Source organism: Sinohyriopsis cumingii, chromosome 9, assembly GCF_028554795.1.
Source record: "Sinohyriopsis cumingii isolate HCF-2022 chromosome 9, ASM2855479v2, whole genome shotgun sequence".
Classification (NCBI taxonomy): Eukaryota; Metazoa; Mollusca; class Bivalvia; order Unionida; family Unionidae; genus Sinohyriopsis; species Sinohyriopsis cumingii.
The window spans coordinates 62,441,968-62,459,148 of record NC_142969.1 but is presented as its reverse complement, the minus strand read 5'-3'; the positions used below and the strand labels follow the sequence as shown (position 1 = coordinate 62,459,148).

General features: G+C 33.3%; 1 long non-coding RNA gene across 2 annotated transcripts in view; it reads left to right on the top strand.

Moving 5' to 3' along the window:
• The window catches only part of LOC149791912 (uncharacterized), a 40,144-nt gene continuing 22,963 nt past the window's right edge, over positions 1–17,181 (top strand). For both annotated transcript variants that reach the window (XR_016423436.1, XR_016423435.1), the window contains exons 1-2: positions 1–470; positions 5,491–5,627. This is a non-coding gene — a long non-coding RNA (uncharacterized LOC149791912). The remainder of the gene's footprint in view (positions 471–5,490; positions 5,628–17,181) is intronic.

The following is a 17,181-nucleotide window of genomic DNA, read 5'->3' as shown; positions in this document are numbered from 1 at the left end:
ACGGCTTGAATCTACATAAAATGGTGGATTGAGGCAATTTCGCGGACGTTGAAACGGACGGTTCGCTCCGTGAGGGCTATTACTTTCCCAACCAAGAATACAGTTTATATTTACGGTCGTTGTTTCAGTAAAACAAGGTCAACCCAGCTCCAAGGTAATATGGGAGTAATGATGTGATGGGAATCTTAAGTTTATGTTCCACTACCGGTGCGGGTCATTGGAGCTCGCTTTTGACTTGGCCATAAAACTGCTCTATAGTTCATATATAAACGACGGTCATCACCTCCTAATGATAGTTACTTTTCGCTATCATTTGGGACTAGGCCTTAACTGCTGCGTTTGTGAATTCAACAATATTCATGGGAAGTATTATTTCAACAGCAATTTCGCGCAAGGAGACAAAAAAGTTTTCTAGAAATGGCGATTACTATCACCACAAAGAAACGCGCAGTAAATTTTTCAACACGACGGTAAGTTGTCTTATAAATAAACAGTGTATCATCACACTTTTCATTGTTAGCAAATGAATCTTGGTCAAAATTCCAGATGTTAGCAAGCGATCGTGATTTGTTATTACTGTTCGTTTTGTGTAATTTTTATCCTGTCCCCATGCTGACAATTGTTGTTGTTGATGACGGACATTTTGCTGTTTTGCTAGATTTAAGGAGTGGCTTATAATATCGTTTGGTCCATACAAAGAAATGTGTATTTCGGATAAATGTATTTAGCATGTGTAAATAAAGGGTGACTGATTTTTTTATAAAAATATTGGTCAGTAAAACTAGTTTAGTCACTGAAGAAAGTGAATTATGTCTTGAAGTAATAAATTCATGCAATGTACGAGATTGGTATCACGTAAATGTGGATGCGAATTCAAGGCACATGTTCGATTCAAATGTGTGCAGAAAGAGTTTGGTTTGTAAAGTATAACTAAAATGGACAGCAGTTCATCGTGAATTTTATTTTACTATGGAATAACTACTTTCATTACTATCATCATCATCAACAACAACAACAACACAATAACAACAAAAACAACAACTGTAATAATAATAATAATAATAATAATAATAATAATAACAACTGTCCATGGTGTAGCAAAGTTCTCCATTATGTTACATTTTCAATTTCTGGTCAGAATTTATGTCAGTAGAAATTTCCTTCTTACTACAGAAAAATCAAAGATGACCAGCTTTTAATATTGTTTATTGTAATTTAAACATCACTAAAATGACAATTTGTTATATGATGTCAAAATTTAGAAGGCGAGACATATTTAATGTCACTACTCTACAGTTGTAAAAGTACATGTTGATTAATTCATTAGCGAGGTTTATAATACAGTTATAGTACCAGTTTTTAGGAATCTTGAGTGTTCATAATTCCGTCTAAAATTTATAGTTTAGCTTTTAGGAATCTAAGCTGCACTTATCATGCAACGTTTATTTTCACAAAATTATAATTAGGACTTTTAAAAGCATCTTGTATGATCCTTGTTAACCTTTTTCTTTGCCAAAATCGTGTTTGACTGTAATCATCTATTTCATCTATCCGATTTAATGCGTGGTAAATGGCACGCTATTTTCAAAATGTTGTGGTATTTTAAAATAAAACATGCATCAAAAGTAAACCTAAGAAATAATGTTGGAAAAGAAGAAATAAATAAATAAATAAATAAATAAATAAATAAATAAATAAATAAATAATTAAATAAATAAATAAATAAATAAATAAATAAATAAATAAATAAATAAATCATAAACGAATTAAAATAGATAGATAGATATATAGATAGATAGATAGATAGGTAGATAGATAGATAGATAGATAGATAGATATATAGATAGATAAAGAAAGATACGAGGAATAAATGGAATACCTATAATTCATTTACAATTTCGATAGTTAATTATACGTGCAGACATAATACATGTCATGACATATAATAGTACACTGTTTTATAAATGTTCATTCAAAAACTCATCTGTCATTATACATAACAATACATAACGAATTATCTTAACTATCTATATGATAAATATAAATGTAAATGCACTTCACCCCTGATCACAACGCTGTACAAATAAATCATTAAAATAAACATCTATTTTACTCTATCATTTTCCCTCTGGATACAATTTTGACTTTCTCTCGCCCCTGTGTAATCGAAAAACTAATTTCTCATCCTTTTTCTAACGGTTCTAAGTTGTTGAGAGGCCACATTTGCTCCGCCTGAACCAAACATAATAATAAGTCACACCTTTTTGCTTGCAATTGCGCGAGGAAAATTAATGTATTTTTAAACGCACTTGTCTCCAGTGTTGCGAAATCGCGTGCATTTTCCCATCTTGGTAACCATTCCACTTGGAAATATGAACTGTTCGTTTCTTTTAAGTGATTATTCATTGGAATTAGCAAGACCAGTCACAGGATGAGCTGATGATAATAGTAATATTTCATCTGCATTTTAAGAATCATAGGACATACCTGATTGCAGACTTCAGAGAAGAGTGATAGCATTTCATTGTTTTGGAAATGCAATATGATTCCCAAATTTATTTATTTATTTATTTATTTATTTATTTATTTATTTATTTATTTATTCATTCATTCATTAATTCATGCGTATGTATGTATGTATGTATGTATGTATGTATGTATGTATGTATGTATGTATGTATGTATGTATGTATGTATGTATATATGTATGTATGGATAGATGGATGGATGGATGGATGGATGGATGGATCCCTGCATGTATCTATGCATGTATGTACGTCCTACATATTTATTCATTTTAATTTACTATTTATTTATTCTGACTAATTTACATATTTATATACCTTTTACAAATTATCATTTACCAGTAAGTAAAATGTAAATATTATTTGTATTCTTGTTATTGCTATCATCATTGTCATCATCCTCATAATCATCACCTACATTTTTTAAAGTGTTTGCATAAATATCTGATCATTTATCACATTAGTCATGTTGAATGATAGTGGTTCTTTTGAAGGAAAACAAAATGATGCACGTTTCTACTCACCATTTTGTATGCTAAATTTTGTAAACAGTAAAACATGAAATTATAAGTGATTTAATGAACGTTCTGTTAGGCTATGCTTTATCGTTATAGTTATACTCTGAATCAAGGTTAATATCGACCATGATTAAGAAAAGAATTACAATATGATTTTAACAATGATGTGCGAAACTCGATAATAAAATCACTTCCAATAACAACAACCATTAAAACACTTCCAATCACAACAACCATCTCAACACATGGAAACAAAATGCCTCTCTCCTCCCCTGGAACAAAATGCCTCTCTCCTCCCCTGGAACAAAATGCCTCTGTCCTCCACTGGAACAAAATGCTGCGAAGAATATTGAAGGTGAAGCTTAGTGTTATGGAGAGAAAATACATGAGGAGCTAAAGGAGGTGTTTTTATAGATAAAGAAAACAATTTATAATTTATATGGAAACTAGAAGCACTGGGAAACAATTAAAACAAGGGATATTTGGTATTGCGTGCTGTCACTATAAAATGTTGTGCAATTCATGTCAATCTTAGTTTTATTTGTTAAACAATTAATCACGTATGATTTTGACATTATAGTATTATTTGTACTTAGTGTTATACGTCACTGCAGTTTAACTCGATTTCCCTCAGTAATATTATAAATTTATTTTTCAAATCATATCATTATATTTATTTAATTTTCTTTTATTGTGCAATAATACAACATACCAAAGCCATCAATAATGAAGATGCTCATTACGTTTAGATAAATAGTTCGATTTGATAAAAACCTTTAAACAAATAGCTAAAATTTTGCCCTTTGCAATAATAGATATAGAAGAAAAATAAACAAGAAATACATGTAAACTTGTCGATTAATATTCTTCATAAATAACAATTATATTGTGAAATAAATAAATAAATAAATAAATAAATAAATAAATAAATAAATGTACAAACGAACGAAAGCACGAACGAACGAACGAATGAATGAATGAACGAACGAACGAACGAATGAATGAATGAATGAATGAATGAATGAATGAATGAATGAATGAATGAATGAATGAATACAATAATCACTTATTGAATTAAGCAATATACTAGTAAATCAATGTATCCCTGTATATTCATGTTTTGTTTATCGTCTCGACAATTGTGTTACCAGCATCACTAGTGTGACAATTTAATGTTAATTCATATATTTGGTTAATTCCTTACTATACAAAAAAGCCGGGCAATAAATTACAAAATATAGTTCTTAATAATACATTTGATTGTCTTATTACACTATTCATAAATCATAATCATATAAAATGTATACAGTAGTTACCGTTTCCTCAATGTATTTTATATTGGACAGAAGGGTGGCCTCATTTTTGAGAAACAACGCAAATAAAATATATCATAAGACATCCCTTAATATTTATGAAATATGTATTCAGGTTTTAATGTGGAAGATTTTAATCTTGCTTCAGTTTAAGAACGAAATAAAATTAAATGTGTAAAATTTGCTTATATATGGAAAATAATAGAGATAATATTAGAATTATATCAGAAAACAAATTAAACTTGACCATGCTATTTGTTTTTTGCGCGAATCACCCTATCAATGATTGTGTGAAAAATATCCTTCCGCTGTCTCTCACGTGAGGTCGAAAAAAAATCACATTTAGCTACGCTGAACAAAAATGTAGTTTTGAAATAAATGTGTTTTTCATCTGTTGTGGACTTGTTGAAACTGACGATATTCAGCAGTCAAAGTGGGGCTGGCCTATTGAATTCGCTTGTTGTTAGAACCAGACGCTAAGCGCATGAGATAAACTGTTTATTTTGGAATTAACAGCAAATTGAAAACGCGATTATACAACAAAGAAAATCCAGGCGCACAAGAAGGCCAATCGCTGGTTTGTGTATATTTCTTCATAGTCACCTTATTAAGCTGGAATTCAACAGAAGTAAAGGAAAATGATCTGTGAACTGATGCATAAGAATCTTTCTCATGCGTAGGAATTTGACACATGACAAAGTTTGCTCCAGGTTTCTTTAATCAAACATTATAATCTTGAAAATAAAACACTAGGCTTGACGGAATTCATTAATTGTTAAAAACTATTCTATGGAAACTTAAAAAAAATAATATTGGAATTGTTTGGATATTATCCAAAATATAGTACTTTATATTCATTTTTCCCCTTTCATTTGGCTCTTTACGAATCTATTAAACTATTACTCTTTGTACTTGTTTTTATACTTCTTTACTTATTCAATGTTTTAATTATTTTTAATTTAGTCTGTATTTTATACTCAAGAATACATCCATCTTAATATCATTTCAGGGATTGTTTCTTTTTACAATTATCCGTTTGTTTGCATATTTTCGTTTACAATGATTATATAAGACTGTTTAATTTATTTTAGAATTTTTCTTCACTTATGCTAGTAACAGTTTCTTTCTTTTCAGAAATGTGTATAAATTGTACAATTCTTAATACTGTCAGATTAGGACTAGACGAAAAATAAATCCATGGTTGAGATACACTAAAGATGTCATAAGATCCGTTTTCCAACCTGCTCAATTTTAAAGAAGGCACATGTCAGGTCAGTTTATTCGGCTAATAATGAATAATTAATGATAAGTACGTAAATAAATGCATTCATAAATTTATAACAATGTATAGATATAAATTTCGTTTTATGATCATATATATTATCACCTTTGTAAATGTAATTCATGTTAGGATCACCTCGATGATTGCATTCATTTTGTAAGGACACAGTGGGCCGTTCAAATTTGTTTGTATTCTTAGTTGCTACACAGGTGAAAGAGACAAAAACAATATCCCTTATGCACATATCTTGTAACTATGCATACGCATATTATCAGATCAGGCATTTGTTAAATTGGAATTTTTCTTTTATCTTGTTTTTTCTCTTCTTTTGGCTTGCTTGTAAATGTTTTTGGTGTAGAGCACTGTCGTCTCTAAAAATGATTAATACACAAAATAAACTTTTTTAATAGTCGGTATTATTAGGAAATTTGGGCAAATTTTGATTAGACACTCCTTTCCAAATAAACTTATTTAATAGTCAGTATTATTAGGAAATTTGGGCAAATTTTGATTAGACACTCCTTTCCAAATAAAAACACATATTACGCCAGGTTTAATGGGCACAGTAATTGTCTCTATTTAAGTTGAAATGTCAGATGAAACAAAACTTGTGACAATTGTATGACCATGGTCGTCATCGAGAAGGGCAATCCCCGCTCCTGAAATTTTAAAAACTTACTTTGTAGTATGTCCTTTATCTTGTCCACCCCACCCCCAAAGATTCATGCGGTCGCCAAAGTTTGCGATTAATTGGGTATGACTGTGGTTTGATTTGTAACTAATGGATAATAGTACAATTTCTTGCATAATGAATAAAAGCTGAAATTGCGTGATTAGAAATTTTCTAGAGAAAATGCCTGACATAATGAATCAAATGTATGATTGTCTTTCAAATGTACGTGCCTTTGTTATTGCGACTGTAACCCAAGTTAAGCAATGTTAAGTGGGTAGAACGTAACCAAACTATGTAGTCTTAAAATACTATTTTTCATACTATTCTGGAAATAATAGGAAAATATCCCTTGAAAGAAATATTTAGACACGCTTTAGTTAAAAAAGAGAATCATTTTAAAAATTATATTCAGTTTCATATATACAGTGCTTTATTAATTTCGTTGATGCAAGAATTACGTCCAAATATTTCAAAGAAGTATTCAGCTATTTTAACAAAATAGTACAGTTGATCAGAACTACAATTTCATGACAAAGCTATGAATCTACAATAAATATATATGAAGTGGTTTTTATCACTTATAAATTAAAAGAGACTTAATTACAACATACAGAAGTAGTAATATTAAAAGGTAAATGATTAAATAATTATTGATCAGAATTTTAAATACCTAATTAACTACCTACCTACCTACCTATCTACCTAACAAACTAACCAAATAACTAACTAACTAAATAAAAAATAAAAAAATAAAGAAATAAACAAATAATAATATAAATAAATAAATAAATAAATAAATAAATAAATAAATAAAATCCAGAAGAAAAGAAAGTGAATGGAAAATAAATTAATTTGAATTCACAACAAATAAATGGCTGCATAAAGGAATGATGACCAGTACATGAATGTATATTATGAAATAAATAAACAAAACAATTACCTACATATATTATCCAAACATGTTGAAGTGGTTTGAAAGAACTATCGAAAATTATGGGATTAAAGGACAGACAAAGCTAACATTCTGATGGAATAAGGTGAGCAAATGAAACGTTTTATTGAGAAATCGCATGGTTGTGTTCTGTGCGAAATAATTTTTTAGAAAGCTTGGAAATGCATTTTGTGTCCACTTTTACAATTGCAAAAGTTGTTTTATCTATATGTCCCTTCTTGTATGTAGAAAGTCCGTCCTTCTGGAGGTATTCTACCACTGCAGGCAAACTCCGAACGCTTGCTTCTGTAAAGTTAATCCACTTTGATTTTTATGGTGACTTGAATGTTCATAATGAAATTGGCTGCCATTTTGAATTGAAATCGGGTTCTTCCTCAACTGCATAAAAGCTATCAAGAGTTTGACTAAAGGCTAATGCGTTTCTTGGTTTGAACTCGATAATATGGAAAAAAATTGACCATGTTTTGGGGTCAATCTTTAGAAGAACGTCTGTCACATCGTATTATCGGTGATGCTATTGCGTGCTGGGCTCTTATTGCAAACTGGCAGCCATGTTGTGTTTTACTCCTGTAGTCTGTAATTATCTCTGAAATTCTGGATGACTTTTAACAAAGGCTCTGGTATTGATCACTCTGGCGTCGTGACTTTACATACAACAGAGCTTTGAGCACATGTAATTTTCCACGATACGATCTTCCATTTTGTTTCCTCCTTAGAATGTAAAAATTGAACCATACTCCATAAGGACGATACAACGGAGTTTGTACGCTACATTGTGGAAAGGGAAAAAATCATCCTTTATATTCTACTGAACACCCAAACCCTGAACTTAGCCTGAGTTTCATACGATTGACGCAGTAACAGTCTTCCCATAGATTAAACTATAACTGATAGGGACAATTTTGTACACAACAAGATCTCATGTTTTATACTTGTACAAAAATAAAATAAATCCACAGCTAACTGACTGTGAATGGTTCATTTCGCATATATGTAAATTTGGCGTTCGTTTCTTTCGACAACCACTTCAGAAGACTGTAAAATTGAAAGGAGTTCGGCAGGATATGAAATAAAGGGATTATAGATTTTAAGCCCTAATTATTGGTTCAGTTTTGCGTTCAAACCGAGCTGATAGTGCTATCTGCTGAGTGTGTAAGCAATATACACCATGTACAACATTATATACACCATTTATACACACCATATATAGCACTACCATGAACAATACACTAGTTTGATCAGTCCAAGCGTCCTTTCAACGTCATATATGCTATCAGTTTAGAATTACTTATTGTTGACTTTGTCTGGGTGGCTAGTAAGTTTAAATTTGCCTCAGTCTAGGTACAACTGTAGCTCGAATGTTGCGTTGAAACTGAGTACATATTAAACGAAGACGTTAGATCTCTTTTGTTTCAACCCGTTTCGAGTACGAAGTGTACAACTATTTCACCGGTTGGATGGACAAGTTTATTGCCCCTCATATCGTATGTCAGTGGTAAAATGTTTTGTTAGTCTGCGAATAAATTCAGTACTTGAAGTTAATAAAGCAGCAACATACATGTAGGTATTCTTATTAAATTTAGTACAGTTACAGCTTGAAGTAGTTGTCTATTTATCGTGTTTACTTAGAGCCGCCAAGTCTAAATTTGGCTTGTGGTACAATTGTCTGATTAATACACGTTGTAAATATTGTTCCGACATCGTGGAAGTACTATGATAATGGTGCGAACAACCCATGCTTGACATAGTCATCGTATTGTGTGGCTAAGACAGGCAATGTATGTTTATTCACCAGGTGTTCATATGCGACACTGTGTGAATTGATGTATCTTGCCTTATGCGTGTCGGTATTTTGACTGCGGTTTTGGCAATGAAAACATTTTTTATGATTAACTCGTTATAAATTTGAGGCGATGAAGATAGTCTAAACAGACAGAAAAAATACCAAAAATTAGAAGAATATCCCAAAGAAATGAGCAATTACATCAGCTTAATACAGACTGTTAACAGTGTATAACCAAAGCATACTGCTTAACGAAGAACAATGATACCGAACCGAAAAGACCAACAGGCAAATATACAAAAGCGAAATACAAACCACTTTGTACTCCATTTCATTTGTATCTAAAATGCAAGTGCTTCATGCTTAGTATCGTTATTAAAATGTTTCTAAGAAATTCTTCCGTAGTCCTCTGGAAGGTTCTGCCTGATACATCACCCATACTCATGAATGCATAATTTAGGGTCATCTCATTGTCGGGGGGAACGGCACTCCTTAAAGTGGGTGTACGTGGCTTAAGATACCCTCCCTCTCTCTCTCTCTCTCTCTCTCTCTCTCACACACACACACACACACACACACACACACACACACAAGCAAACACTCAAACACAGAAACAAATGCAAGAACACCTGAATCGTTTGTTTTCTTTCATTTGAAGCAGATACCTTGGCTGGTAAATAAAAAATAAGAAATTGTATGGTTTGGAAAAGTAGTGTACGATATAACGGAAATAGCACGTCAATTAATGCTGAATTTCAATCTATATTGGTCTTTTTAGAGGCAATGCAGATTTAAGTAACGTACTTCCACCTATATATTAAGGACTTACGGATTTAATCTCGTTTACATTTGTCTTTTTTCTTTTCTTATAATGTTTACATTCATTCGGAAGGGTTCATCTTCCTAAAGGTTTCATTAGCACCATGTAGCAATGCTTGTTCTGGTGTGCATGAATAGATAGATACATGAAATCCATACATGAATTCAAACATTCTTCGATGTTTTCTTTATCAACGAGACATTGGAGCCATTTTCTTCACGTCTAAGAATCTGGTTGTCTATATATTTGTAACTACTGAGGTCTCGAATAAACTCTATTAACGACAGAGTTTTTTCCTTCGCTTCCAAAACCATCTAAACACACACACACACACACACACACACACACACACACACACTTCTAATTTAATACTCATAGTCGAGGGAATAAATCTTGAGAATTTATTATACAATGTTCATGCTACCCGATGGATTAGTGTTCTAACGCTCGCATGTTTGGTAAGTTCATTACTTGCTGGCAACTGGCTCATTTATGTTCATTTAAGCTTAATGGCCCCCCCCCCCTTCGACTTGACATTTGCACGCCAAGACAGATCATTCTTAATTTGTCTGAACTCAAGCTTGCATTTCATTCAATAAATGAAGACCTTTATTTCGCTATCAAAATGTTATTATAAATTAAGGGATGGGGTGGGGGGCAACCGTTAAGTCTGAATGTGTTCCTTTTCTTTCAAGGTGATGTCTTTAAATAGCAGACGAGTTCACAGAGCTATATTTGTAATGCGTTCAAGTTGTGTTTTGTGAGTGTAGATATCACACAACGTATACAAGTAATTTTCTAAGATGCTACACGATTTTCATGACTATGAATGGAAGTAATTATCAAGCTATAAAATCAGGAGGAGAGCCAGCACACACATAACACCCAATCTCACCTCACACCCCAAAATAAACAAAATCAAAACAAACAAACAAAGAAATAAAAATAAATAAACAAACAAAACAAAACAGCAGAAACAGAAATACAAGAAAAGAAATGAAAGTTGAATTTGTATAATGTTGAAGAAAGTAATATAGAGATGCAAATTTAGTACGATTTATTATTAGTCAGTGAAGACCATTGACTCTTTAACTTCCTCCAGGCATGGTGTGGGTTGCTTTTCAAGTCATCTTATGTTTGTAAGAGTTTGATTATGGTTATAGTTGCTAAAGGACACTTCCAGTTGTATGGTCCTTCCACTTGCATCTTTCTTAACTACTGCATTGCCTGCAACTGACCAAACGCTATTTTCTTTTATAAATTGATTTTTAAAGTGTGCAACTAAACTAAAAGTAAAATTCGTAGGGTCCTACAATTTGAGAAATTTGATAAGGACATAGGTCTTTGCAGAAATTATTAGATGCAAAAATCAAACAAATAGGTTATATATTTGATGATTTACGATTAATAAGAGGGTATACACATACAGCAATTACAGTATGCCGTGTTTACGGCTTCTGAAAATGTTAGAGCGATGAAAGCCGAAGCTGGTGGGTGATCTAGGTTATGGGAAGCTACGTTTTGGGCCGGGGGCAGAGGGTGTCTGGGGAATTAACGAACAACATTTTGAGCGTTGATTAATATGAACCATATTTATAATAAAAACAAAGCATGTCATTTAACACACTGAAGTTACAGAAACGTTTTTATTAGATATATTTGTTTCCATATTATCCTAACTATGACATCATGCGCCTTATCATATATCAGTCTAGTAGATGTCAACACTTGGACAAGATCCATTTGCTTCATGCGAACAATCAGCAAGAGGAGCTATTTGCTAATGTATTTTATCCGTATTGATATATGTATGTGTGTGTGTGATTTGGATTTTTAACGTAGCCTTAACAATTTTTCAGTCATATCGCTGCGACAGCGTGACAGTTTATAGTGATGTCTAGCACTGGGGCATCATGCCGCAGACATGTAGCATGATGTCCCACCCAGTCACATTATCCTGACACCAGGCCGACCAGTCCTAACACTAACCTCTTGATGCTGAGCGCCAAGCGAGACAGCTTTTAGTACCATTTTTGTAACTCTTTGATATGACTCGGCTGGGGATCGAACCCACGACCTCCCGCATCCGAGGCGGACGCTCTAACCACTAGGCCACCGGAGCGATTTGATATATGTAAATTCCCCTGACAGATACACTCAAGGAAGGCCGAGACTGCTGTCAATAATATTTTATGTGCCTCCTATTTGATGTGATTTAAAGAAAGATGAAAACAAATCCTATGTATGTATGTATGTATGTATGTATGTATGTATGTATGTATGTATGTATGTATGTATGTATGTATGTATGTATGTATGTATGTATGCATGCATGCATGCATGCATGCATGCATGCATGTATGTATGTATGTATGTATGTACGTATGTGTGACATATACACACTAATTATTTCAGTGAATCAGACAAATACTATGTAAATAAACAAAAATGGCCAATTAATATTATAATCATACATCAACAGATATGTATTTCATCTCAGTTATAAAGTGCGGCCTTTCTTTTTCTTCGTATTCACCTGATTTTTATTATAAATCCAAGACCGAAATTCAGATTGTATGTGAATATTCATCAAAGAACACCCCGTTGTTTTGAATCAATATTTATGGAGCTGACTGGAACGTACAAACACTAATATTTTATATACAATTTTGCAGCTCCAGGATCATTTTTTAATATTCGGTAGACCAATATTAGGTTGTTCAACGGATGACCGTGATCCATCGTAGTCTCAAAACATACATTCCCCCTCCATCAGTTCAGGAATAATATAGGGCAGGTGCATGGGCGCCCACAGCATAGGTCAAGGGGTCAAGGGGGGCACGTGACCCCCTCTGAAATCATACTCAATACTGCAAATATTTAAACACACACACACACACACACACACACACACAAAACGCTTACTAAATATTAGCTTAAGTTTCAGACTGCCTACTATACTAACTCTCTCCCGGCCGTAACTGCCCCCCCCACCCCACCCCAGCAAAAAATCTTGCGGGCGTCCATGGGCAGGCGCAAAAGTTATGGTCAAATATTTATTTCCTGGACTTGTGACCATTAGACTTGCCGAATAGTCTAACCCTAGTCGATTCTGGGATTCTGTATTACTGTCTCACTGGACCGTATCCAAGAGGTGTCCGAAAATAAGCCGTCTATGACTCGCTTTACTCTGGGTAGGCCGATAAATCAGCCCTTCAACCGTGATGATATTGATTTTCGGGTGAGGGACTGATATCACCTATTCATTAAAAGCTGCAATTATCTGCATTCAAATTTGCTTGCACACATCGATGTATATTTTATAGACTTACCGGTATTTCTCGTGGCTGTGCAGCTACCGTCGGCTGAATGGTTATATTAGTGACATGTAGATTATATTTCCGGAGCAAATCATGTATTTGGTGACTTCTAAATTCACATGGAATAGCACAACCATCTGTCCTGTGGCTATTTTGAATTTCGCGCTTGTTATGGCTCTTACCAATTACCGGTAAGTGTCTAAAGTGTACGCGGGTTTGTTCCGGAATGATTTGCATGCCTCAAAATTGCATATTTTAATGAACAGGTGACATCAGACTCACAAAATCTCCATCAGTATCAACACAGATTTGTGGGTTTGATTTATGGGACAATACCTGGGTTGCCCTAAAATGCAATCGTGAACATGTGATTAGACCCAGTAGTTGTCGTGATACATGATTATTCTACTCGGGTTCTTTTCTGTAAAAGTGACGTGGGTCTTAAAGTCTGCCAAAATAAAATATGCTGAACCGTGACTTCGACATTAGTATGATGTAGAATATTTTTTTTTTTAAATTAAAGCTAAAACCTTACAGTATTGCTTACATACTACACAAATTGAATATGGGTCATTGTCACTTGAAAGACGGTTACCAAAGGTTGTCGTTAAAGCCGTCTACATCACACTACTCCGCAAGTCTCGTGCGGTTTCGTGTCATGTCATCAGCCTCGGTCTAGATTAACTTATACGACCTACATATATGGACACGATTGTATTACTCATATTATATTACACGATTATATTATTCATCTTCAATATATCAAAATGACAGATACAAAGTTAAAAGATTATACAGTCGTTTTAAGACTAAGCAGCAATTGCATGAGACATGATTTCAGCGTATCCAAGACATTCTGCGAAGGCTTTTGTAACCTTTACGCAATTCGTTCTTTTATAAGAGAAACTCATTTGCAATACGAAATGCAGAAAGATATCAATCATGAGTATCCATTTATTAATTTATTACAGTTTTGAAACTCATCAGTTATCGATGCTGACACCCGTTTCGTCAGCTTCTTCCGTTCGTTATGTGAGCTTCTGACACTCGTTGTGTCAGCCTCAGTGACAAACACTAAGTATTGTCTAAATGGGTTTGAAGATGGGATTATCTTGAAATATGCAGGCACGACTGGACGTGGTTAGTGATGTGTTTGTAGACTTTAACAATTCTAATGCAACTTAGATTTAGAAAAGCCATATAATCACCATTAGGAACGACATTCTACAAGGTATAATGTTTCCTTCGTTTTAATAAACATTTACTGTTTTTGCTTGTTTTGTAAATTATACTTTAAGGCATTCCAAGTAAAATTTTGACGGTAATAAATCTTAAAGGTAGTTTCGTTCGTTTCCTCTATAAAACGGTTTAAAAGCTCTAAAGCGGTTTAAAGAACAAAGTAGTTTTCAAAATCCTATGCAGTGATAAGAAATTATAGCGCTTGACATTTAATCAAAGACAACCATTTGTGTAGTAATAAAGGCTTAGAATGTGTTATACTTTTGATATTTAATGGGCAGGTCTAAGAATATTTGTTGGCATGTAAATCACGCTGCTGTCACTGTGTGCTTCCGAAACAGTTTTACTATATGGGATAAGCTCCGCTCAACTCCATTCCCAAATACAATTGGTAACAATTGTACTAATTTTTTAACATATTCGATATCTATTGCTTATACCAAAATAAGATAAGTTAAAAATCTGAGCTGATATGGTCATATAGTCTTTGTATTATGTCTTCTTTGTGCGACCTTGAAGGATTCTCCTTTTACATCATTTACCCATGTTATGTAATATGCTGCAAATTACCTAGTCCAGGAAACCACTGGTGGCCGAACTATTGGTCGCTGTAAAGAGATAAGGCGGCGCTAACCATAGTAAGGTCGATTAACATATCAGAAATATTGACTGGGAGAAAGCACCGATCATGAACTTATATTGATTAATACAAAATGAGAAGCAGGGTTGAAAAATACAATTTGCAGTCAAACTCTGAATTCAAGGGTTATATCGATCACCGTAATGTTAAGATAAATTGTGAAAGGAATGAAATAGTATGTCTTTGAACATTTAAAAAAAATAATTATGAGATTGTTTGGCTAAAGATCAAAAAGCTATTTTGTTTAATTTGTATGCAGAATCTAACAGTTGGTTTGGTATGATATTTTTTAAAGCGCAATTATCGCTTTTTCTTTTGATTTTCATGGGCACTCAATTTTAATAATAATTGACATACGTAAGTAAAACGAAGACATTTCAGATGCAAGATAATATGTTTGCAAATATGTGTGTTGGCAATTTAAGCTGGAAGTTGCACAATGTGTGCTGGTTTATTTGTTGAGATGATTACAAATGGTCATCGTACCGAAATATATAAAACACGGTAAAGTTACCATTTCAGTAGTCATTTAAAAATACTGTCATTGAAAGAAACATTTGTATCCTTTACCGTAAGTACAATGAAATATATTTAGAAGTAATTATTAAGTTTAAAATATATTTTGATTTTTCTCTTGGCTTGCAATTTTTATTAACATCGAAGAAATATATAGTCAAGTGACTAACGATTTTATTTTAAATATTGTAAAGCTAATAATCCTATAAATGTAAGTAGTTGGGGATGAAACCAGTACATTGGTAGAAATTGTAAAAAGATAACATCCCAGGTGGCTTTGGTACAAAGATGTAGAGGAGAAATATTATCTAAGTTGTAGAGCATAGGGGTTGTGCTAGTTATGGCTAATTATCAACTAATATCTTTGATCGTTGTGTGATCCATGCGTTCATACACTATACGATATAATCGTCAGATATTATCATTGTTCAGAGTTTTGTAGAGTGAGGCCATTCCAGCAAAGATACCATGATGTTATTAATCCAGAACAATTTGCCTCGATTGGCTTCCCTGCTATTATATGCTATTTCTCCTCGAGGGGTATGCTTTTATTGCCCATTTACCTCACAACGTTTCTGTAATATGCACAGATGAAAACACCATCGCTGTTGGTAAATGGGTTTTTTAAACATCAAAGATATGACGGCAGCTTACAATTTTGTGGTGCTCCAGGCGCGCGATAGTCCTGGAGGACAAGGGTAGAACGAGATACAGCTGAAGATTCCTTTGCGTGATGCGAACCTAGGTTTCAAAGGAAGGCTTTTGAGTTAAAAAAGATGTCAGGACTTTTTTTCCCCGTCATAGGTCAATAACTATAGATATGGCCCTCCAAGTGTCGTGTTAACTAAGACTTGAAATATGCATTGGTTGCTACCGGCATGGAACCCGATTGGCTTTCAACATATGTTTAATTTCCAAAAGATCACTATAATATTAATTTATAGGATCAAAAAAAAAACTTTCATGAATTGGGCACACGCACACACACACACACACACACACACACACCTTAGTGAAATGTTGCGTAAAATAAATAAAATATGATACTCAGGACCTAAAATTCATGGCCGTGACATTAAGAAAAAACACAATGTTGGTGGATTTAACTTTCCTAGTCCATAGCATTACATGTAGAGGCTCAACGACTGATGGTATGTCAGCTATAAATGTGAACCTACTTAAATATTCCAGTATTAAGCAAAACATGTATAGGTCAATATGAATAGTACAACCGTTGATCTGTACTATTAACAATAATTTTGTCTACTTTTACTGTTACATTTTATTCAAAGCAATAAATAAAGGACTGGCAATAATATGGTTCAACTATGGTCCGCCTTAAGCACAAAACAACCTTTTGTGGAATAATTTAGTTTATGTAAATCTCGTGTCATATCAACAACTTTTTTATAACAAGTATGTGGACATTTCTACGCTCTTTAAAGGTATACAACCTTATCATCAATATAAAAATTCAGAGCTAACAATCATGGCAAGTCATGTTACCATTCTTGCTCATCATTTTGTATACTTTCTAGTTGATCAAAATCGTTTTTGCTACACCTGTTCAATATTACAATCTTAAAATTTGTCTCACTAA